The following is a 9,098-nucleotide window of genomic DNA, read 5'->3' as shown; positions in this document are numbered from 1 at the left end:
GAAGAGGAGGATGATGCAAGTCTAAGCATGGAGAACTTCGAAGATTTGCTTATCATGCATCAAGATAACTTGTCCCTAAACATTGATTCAAGCCAAGCATTGCATGGACACTTTCTTGGATATCAAAGCAAAGCCACGGTTTGCTTAGTGGCTTTTCTTGGAGTCTAGTTCACTTTCTTGAACTTTCTTGAATTTTCTTTACTTAGATTTTGCTTACAAGTTTTTACCTTTCACTTGAAAGGGTTTTTCTTGGTTCAAGCATTAGGATCTTTAATCTTTATTTAATTCTTTAATTTTTATTTATTTATTTAGTTGCTTTAAAAATCAGTTAGTTAGCAAAATAAATCAGTTTGGTGTATGCTTGTGCGCCAAGGTGCTTGCTCTTCAAGCAAGTTAGAATTCTAGTTTAATTAGGATTGAATTAGGGACTTGTCCTAATCTTCCTAGGTAAACTAAGTCTTATAAATAGGGTTGTAAACACACAAATAAAGATACATAGATTAATATTCAGATTTATTTCTTAAGTTGCATACTTGAGTTTTGGTTGATTGCGATCAATTGCTGTTTTGCTTGTTTTAGTTAAAACATTCGTTTGGATTGATTAATTAGGTGGATTCTTAATTGATTAATCTTAGTTTTTGTTTAATTCTTGGTGGATTTCCTGTATAGAATTAGACTTAAACATATCCCTTGTGTTTTGTTGATTTTCGGATCAATAATTCACATCAACCTCCGCTTTCCCCTTCACAACGCAATAAAAAGAATTTATAAGGGGTATGATGTTTGCATCTGGCAGCTCACCTCGAACTTATGGCTCAATTTATGAGTCGGGACCCAGGAGGACAAGGTGCGTGCTAACCACACACCCGGAATATTTGATGACTTTGTATAATCCATCCAAATGGTCCGGCTGAAAGGAAATATTCTACTTGGTCTGCTCTCCAACTTTGGGGCACAACCGGTTCCTTCACCGATACAACAAGGACTCGAAGCTGCTCGGGAAGAAGTGTGCCCTGCCATGGATCCGGACTTTTTTAAGACTACCACCATGCCCTTTGAGGACGAGAGTCAAATAATCGTTCCCAAGAACTACATACCTCATCCGGGCTTCTTTAAAAACGAGGCCTTCCTCTCCGCTTGTGGGCTTAGCCCTATGTTGAAGCGGGGTAAACTTATAACACATCCGGCACTTTGCCGTTTGTATTAATATTTTTGTTTTTTTCTCATCTTTTGACCAACTTTTTTCTTTGTTTTTGAAGAAGAAGGGAAAAACATGGTGCCCCTAGAAATGACGCCTACTAAGTCGGCTGCTCAATTGAGAAAAGACCAGGTCCTGGAGAGAAAGGCGGCCTTGGAGGCTAAAGAAGCCAACAAGGGAGGGGTAAGCCGCCCGCTGTACCCCCTTTATTCATCTTCTAAATTACCCGGCTGTGCATCTCCTATTCAATTCATGAATTTCTGGTTGTGATTATGTTGGTATTTTTATTCTGTTGTTTGCAGGGCGGAAGCAAGTTTATCCCCCATTTAATTACCAGGCTATTTAAGCATTCTGGTAATAATGAACGGTCAGGGGACAAGCTGACCAAGACCCCATCTAAGACAAGAAGAAAAAACACTCCTACTTCCTCTTCAGCTAACCCAGATCGTCCTACAATCGGGGGTAAAGGCGCGATTGCTATGAAAACTTTAAGAGAAAGCTCTGGCCGATCTGCTGGAAAACAGCCAGATGTCACAACGACATCGAAGGGTGGCGTGCCACTCACTGCTACAAATGGCTCTGTAGCGGCTGAAGGGGAAACCCCTCAACTTTGCGTCCAAGGTAAGACAAGAATAGAACTCCCTTGGCCGGTTGACTTTATGCGAATAAAGACTCGGGTCAATCCGCCTAAAGGTTCGACGAGCAGCCGGCATGAGACGAGTGCCGCCTATGCTGCTTTCTCACCAAGTACTTCTTTTGGTGCAAATACTCCCTCAGCTCCGCCTGTCATGCAGGTGTTTGCTAAGGGGATGGTGAGGACTCTCACCCAGTCAGAGAAACTCTCTTTGCCGGATGTCCAGGTCGTGGATTTTTACAAAATCCAAGGCCTGCTGGCTGAGGTAATCCCCTACTTTTGACTTAACTTCTTAAGTTTTAAGCTTACTCTGCTTACCGCCTGTATCCATCTTTTCAGACGATGCTGAGGATAGATGGGCTTAGGGTCCCATTCAGGCGGAAGGGAGAAGAGGTAAATGACGCTAAACAGAGGGTTGTTCAACCTCTCAACTCTGCTGAATACAGTAAAATACAATGTGATGTTGAAATTAAAGCAATAGAGTTGAAACAAGAGGAGCTAATAAGGAATTTGACGGCTGCTAATGACGCCGCAAATGAACGGGTGGCCAAGCTCGAAGAGGAACTAAAGACTACTAATTTTAACCTCAAGGACTTGGAGGGAGCTGATACAAAGAACACCAAGCTGAGGGCAGACATCAGCCGCCTTGTGGTCGACCTCATCAACTTTAGGAACCAGCACAGGGACGAGATTGCCCAAGAACAGAAACGGCTGGTTGCTGAGAACGACCGGGACACAGCCGTCTGCATATGCTGGTAGAGCAAACAATAGAATGCCCTCTACAACGATAACCCCTGGAGGGACGTCGCCGGATGCCGTACTCAAATAGGAGCCGACGAATTTATAAAAATAATTTTGCATCCGGCATTGGCCTCGGTTTTAATTTTCATTTTATCCACTAAGTATTTTGACTTAGTTTAATTTTACTTGTTCTAAGGTCCGCCTGTGCATTGCACAGATGAAAGTCCAACTTAAATGTCAAATTACCCGCTAAGGTTTGGCATAGCTTATTCATTTATGGGCTATCTGTGTTTTCGGCAGACAGTAGCTTCAGTTGCGCATGTATATATACAAAGCAATTAAATCAATGTTGAAAACAAATAGCAACTTTTTCATTGGTGAGCTTTTTATTTACAAAAATTTACAGGTCTTAGAAGTAGTACTTTTTCAAGTTATCTACATTCCAAGTTCTAAGCAGCCGCCTGTCGTCTGGTGTTTCTAGTTGGTATGTGTCGTTTCTTACTTCTTCATAAATCTGTTAGGGACCTTCCCAATTATGTGTTAGCTTTCCTTGCTCATTGGCCCTACCGGTTGCCTCCATTTTCCGTAACATAAAGTTCCCAACTTTCAAGGGTCGTTTGTGCACTCTCTTGTTGTAGGCACGGGTCATTCTCAGGCGGTAAATCTTGTGACGCAAGGCAGCATTGCCCCTGCGCTCTAGGAGTGAGTCCAATGCTAGCCGCATGGCCTCCTAGTTTGCCTCTTCATCATATAACATGACTTGTATAGTCATCTCATAAAGCTCGATGGGCAAGACGGCTTCAGCACCGTAAACCATGAGAAATTGGGTTTCACCGGTTGCCCCTTTTTCATTTGTCCTGATGGCCCATAGGACATGAATAAGCTCTTCGACCCATAAGCCATCGACTCTTTCAATTTTCTTCTTAATACCGTCTGAGATGAGTTTGTTGAAGGCTTCAACTTGGCCATTTGCTTTGGGTCGGCCAACTGATGCCAGACAATGTAAGATCCCTTGATCTCGCAACCAAGTTTCGAGCTAAGGCATCTCAAATTGTGGTCCATTATAAAATACTATAGACATAGGTACCCTAAACCGGGTGATAATGTTCTTCCATATGAAGGAGATGGCATCTTTTGTCTTGATGCCTTTGACCGCCTCTGCTTCCACACACTTGGTGAAATAGTCCACAACCACAAGAATATAACGCTTTCCGCCTGGCGCAGGCGTATATGAACCTCGAATGTACATGCCCCGTTTAGCAAATGGGACTGGACTATGGTTTGCCGTTAGGTTAGTAGTCGGGTGATGGATAAGCTTGCCAAATCTTTGACACTTGTTACATTTTTTAACAAATTCCATAGCATCTGACTCCAGAGTGGGCCAAAAATAATGTCGCATGGCTCTGACGGTTAAGGATCTACTACTTGACTGAGAGGCGCAGTATCCCAAATGCAACTCTTTGAGAACTTCTCTCCCCTTTTCCGGGGTAACACACTTCAGTAAGGGTTTCAGAAAACCCGCCTTGAAGAGCTCTCCTTCTCTTATCTCGAAGTTAGTTGCACGCTTTTTCAACACGGCTGGCTCCTACGGTGAATCAGGGGGCATGCCGTCTGTGAGATACGTCCGGATGCCATCCATCCAAGTAGAACTTCGGTCCAAAATTCCAATGGGCTCCTCATCAAATATACTTCACTTTTCCATTGTTTCCCACAAGACTGATTGATTTGGGTATTTTTATACCCGGCCAGGTGGCCCAATCAGAAAGCGCCACGTGTCCTCCATATAGGTGCCATTTGGACCTATGGAATGATGACACGTGGAGGGTGGACTCTTCTCCGTCCTACGTGGACTGAAGGTCCAGCAGGGACCATTCAGGTGGCGACACGTGTCACTCAAAAGGTGCTTCAGAATCCTTTCGGGCACAGTAACACGTGTCACTCAGGCATTGGCCCTGGGATGGCGGCCTTCTAAGGCCCAAATCCCGAGGCGCCGCAAAACGGCGTGACCTAATTCCTAGGTCACCAGATCCTAGGAGGGCACACTTTTCAAGAAGACCCTATAAATAGGGACATTATGTCATTTATGATAACACACGAAAAAAGAGAGAATTTTTGACACACAACACGAGACAATACATCACTTACCACAGAGCTGTCGTTTTCAAGGAACACACAACACTTTACCTGAGCTTGGAATCCAAGAAGATAACTTTACTTCCGCACGTTTTATCTCCGAATATTTACTGACTTAATCTTCGGAGGCGGACCACCGACCATCCGGCGGTCCGTTTGCTTTGCAGGTACAGGCATCCTCAGTTGAATCCAGTTTCAGTGTTGTAACTCTCCCGAGGGACAAAAACCCCCGAAACATTTGGCGCCGTCTGTGGGGAGAGTACCTCTGAAATGGCTTCACAAGAGCTTGTACCAAATCCGGAGACCATTCGGCCTCCAAATGATGTACTGGTCCAAACGGACCATGACTCAGGTGACGACGCTGATGTCGAAACCTATGTGGATCCAAATGGATCCCTCATCTCTAAACGCATCCGCAGTAAGGAACGGCGAGAGCGTCCCCATGTTCAGGCAGGACCAAGCAAAACTGCTGGCCAGCCAAAGAAGCCCTCGGGGCGGCCGGTTGATCCTTCCCAGGCGGCAGGATCAACTCCCGTCACTCGGGATGAGCTAATGTCACTCCTGAGCAGCCTCAGGGGTGAAATCAAGCAGCTCGCCTCAAAGAAGTCGCCTACTCCTAGAAAGGAGCAGTCGGCCAAGAAGCCAGCCCAAGCTGGCAAACAGAAGTCGGTCAGGGACCGTCAGCCGACTCCTCATCCTGCTCCTAAGGAGAAGGCCAGGCCCCAATTTGACCTTAATCGGCTCCGTTTCCCAGAAATGGGCGCAAGAAAACCCATCCGGCACATACAGCCGGATGGTAGCAAGAAAACGTTCTCTGACGCTCGGCAATACATTGAGGAGAGGAGAACCCAACAATCAGAGTCGGCTTCAACGTCGACTTATCATGATAGCTTTCGGAATACCTCTGTGAGGTGTTCCCAGTGTGTACATGAGACCCCAGCAAGCAGCCAAAGGGTTCAGTCTGGGCCGCATGTGATTCAGTCCGCCCAGTACATGGCACAGCCATTGTACCAGGCGCCAGTTGTACCTTACATGCAACCTATCCTCTACGGAGGACAGGCGGCATACGGCTATCAGCCGATGGACTGGCAGCTTAGGCTGCAACACCTTGGAGATCAACCCTCTGCTTTCTCTAGGGAAATAACTGAAGCCGTACAGCCGGCCAAAGTTAAAAACGTTCTGGTTGGAGCCTATGACGGGACCTCCAACCCAGAAGACCACCTGCTAGCATACACACACCTCATGTATTTACAGGGGTTTGATGATGCTGCATGGTGTCGTTGCTTTCCAGCCACCCTGAAGGGCATAGCCCAGCAGTGGTTTGGCAACCTGCCGGCTGGCTGCATAAATAGCTTCAAGACACTTGCGTTCTTGTTTGCATCAAACTTCTCTATGAACATCCCTGCCAAAAAGACAAGTCTTGACTTGGGCAATGTACAGCAGGGAGATAGAGAAGGTTTGTGATCCTACGTCAGGCGGTTCAATCTGGTCCGAATCCAGATTCATGGGCTGTCTGATGAGGTCGCCTTCACAGACATCTTTAAGGGTCTGAAGGACGGGTCTACTTTTAAGTACGAACTCGTCCGCAAACAAATCTTTACTCTGTAAGGAGCCTTGCGAGAGGCGGAAGCCTACATACAGGCGACCGAACTCTGCTCCTCCAATAAGCAGTCGGACCATAAGAAGTCCGACCGGCAGAAAGAGACTCGGTCTGCTCAGCCGGCTCCTAAGCCAGAAGAAAGCAAAAAGAAAAAGCAAGTCTGGGCCATTGATAACTCTGATCAATCGGCCCAGAAGAAGAAAAAAGAGTGGATACCGTACGTCCCAAGGTACGAATTCCACAAGGACTGCTGCTCCATCCTTTTGGAAATTAAGGATCGGCTAACTCTTGAAAAGCCGACTGCTACGAAAGGTTCCGCTGAAAATAGGAACAAGAACAAGCATTGCCATTTCCATGAGGATGTTGGCCATGACACGAACGACTGCTTTAGTCTCAAGCGGGAGCTCGACCGCCTGGCGGACAAAGGACAGCTGAAGTCCTATGTGAAGTCCAAAGTGACTTCAAAAGCAAATCCGGGGCAGTCCAAGAAAAAGACTCCCCAGCCTACTGTGAGTGCAGAAACTGATGAAGAACCGGTGTATACCATAGCAGGCGGATTTGCCGGTGGTGGCCCGACCATTCGGGGTACCAAGGACCATCTAAGAAAGATAGTCAATTCTGTTGAGGAGGGGGATACAGCAAGCACATCCACCTTCCCTAAAGTTGTCATCACCGAGCAGGACAGAGGCAAAGTCCGTCGGCCGCATGATGACCCTGTTGTCATTGAGTGTAAAGTCGCCAACCAGCTGGTTGGCCGAATTCTGATTGACACAGGAAGTTCCTCTGACCTCATCAGCCTCAAATGCTTGTCCAATCTCAAGTACAAATCGGATAGCATGATGGAGGTCACCCACACTTTAGTTGGGTTTGGGGGAGGACTTGTGCACCCAGTCGGACGAATCGACCTACCTGTCCGCCTGGGAAGCAGGGGAGACGGTCGACACATGACCATCCGTCTCCTAGTGGTTGAAGAGCTCACGGCTTACAACCTCATCTTTGGCCGACCCACTCTTAATGAGTGTAAGGCCGTCATCATCCCTGCTCTCATGCTACTCAAGTATGAGAAGGATGATGGAACAGTTGGTTCCCTTAATGGGGACCAAAAGACGGCTCGAGAGTGTTATCTCTCGGACGTCAAGCCTGCGGCCGCAGCATCCGGTAGGGGCAAGCAAATGATTGACCTCGACGATGTCGAGGTAGAACGGTCGGCCCCACCAGCCGGAAAGAAAAGAAAGACTGATCAGCTGGTGGTGGTCAAAACAGAAAAGCAATAGCAATCACTGACCGGGGAAAGGTCGGATGATCTTCGTCCCTAGCCTACTGGAGAGCACATTGATATCCCTCTGGATGATAGCCGTCCAGAGCGGACTGTTAAGGTGGGGACGATTGCCTTTGCAAAGTTGGGTGAAAACCTTTACCAGCTGCTCAAGGAATTCAAAGACATCTTTGCCTTTGAAGTGGAAGAGATGCCGGGCATCAGCCCGGATCTCGCCGTCCACAAACTCGCCGTGGATCCTAAAAAGAAGCCCATCCGGCAAAAGAAAAGAAACCACGGCGAAGAAAGAAGTCATGCGGCAGCTGCCGAAGTAAAAAAGTTGTTAGATGCCAAGTTTATTCGGCCGTGCAACTTCCCTAAGTGGGTGGCTAACGTTGTGTTAGTAAAAAAGCCGAATGGAACTTGGCGGATGTGTGTTGATTACACAGACCTCAACAAGGCATGTCCAAAGGATAGCTATCCACTGCCAAAGATCGACAGTCTGGTCGACTCAACAGCCGGACATGCCCTGATGAGTTTCATGGACGCCTATTCAGGTTTCCATCAGATCCCCCTGTGGAAAAAAGATCAAGAAAAGACGGCATTCGTCACTGATCAGGGGTTGTTCTGTTATACGGTGATGCCGTTTGGTTTGAAGAATGCGCCTGCTACGTTCCATTGAATGATTAATACAGTCTTCATTAATCAAATCAGAAGGAATGTAGAGGCGTACATTGATGATATGATAGTCAAATCCAAACAGCAGGCGGATCACCTTGCTGATCTCCGAGAAACATTCGCCACACTCAGGCGACACAAGGTCATGCTTAACCCAAAAAAGTGTGTCTTTGGTGTTGAGTCTGGGAAGTTTCTCGGATTTTTGATTGACCAAAGAGGAATAGAGGCCAACCCTGAGAAAATACAGGCGGTAATCGACATGCAGTCGCCCCGTACTGTGAAGGAAGTGCAAAAACTAACAGGTTGTCTGGCAGCCCTGGGGAGATTCCTTAGCCGTTCAGGCGACAAGTGTCTCTACTTTTTCCAGGCAATCAAAAAGAAGACAAACTTTGAATGGGGGGATGATCAGAGGCGGCCTTTCAAAGGCTAAAAACTCATCTGCACTCTTTGCCGAGGCTTGTCAGCCCTTTGCCTAAAGAGAAGCTCTTCATGTACTTAGTCGTCTCTGATCATGCCCTCAGTGCTGTCCTCTTAGCTGAAAGAGACGGCATCCAGCTCCCGGTGTATTTCATAAGCCATGTTTTGAGAAATGCGGAGCTTCGGTACCCCATGGTTGAGAAATTCGGCCTTGCCCTTTACATGGCCATCAAGAAGCTTAAACCTTACTTCTTGGCGCATGCGGTAGAGGTCTATACTGACCAACCGATCAAACGGCCACTCACAACCTTGGAGTCTTCTGGACGAATGCTCAAATGGGCAATTGAAATACAAGGATTAGAAATCACTTATGAATCAAGGAAGGCAATAAAGGGACAAGCATTCGCTGACTTTATTGTCGAAATGACAAGGCCGGTTGTTC

General features: G+C 46.8%; 1 pseudogene; it reads left to right on the top strand.

The window, feature by feature from the left end:
• Positions 1-1,288: 1,288 nt before the first annotated feature.
• LOC145632862 (uncharacterized) overlaps positions 1,289-9,098 on the top strand; it is a 110,544-nt pseudogene continuing 102,734 nt past the window's right edge.

The sequence above is a fragment of the Chenopodium album genome, chromosome 5, assembly GCF_948465745.1.
Source record: "Chenopodium album chromosome 5, dcCheAlbu1.1, whole genome shotgun sequence".
In the NCBI taxonomy this organism is placed as follows: domain Eukaryota; kingdom Viridiplantae; phylum Streptophyta; class Magnoliopsida; order Caryophyllales; family Amaranthaceae; genus Chenopodium; species Chenopodium album.
This window is presented reverse-complemented; position numbering and strand designations above follow the sequence as displayed.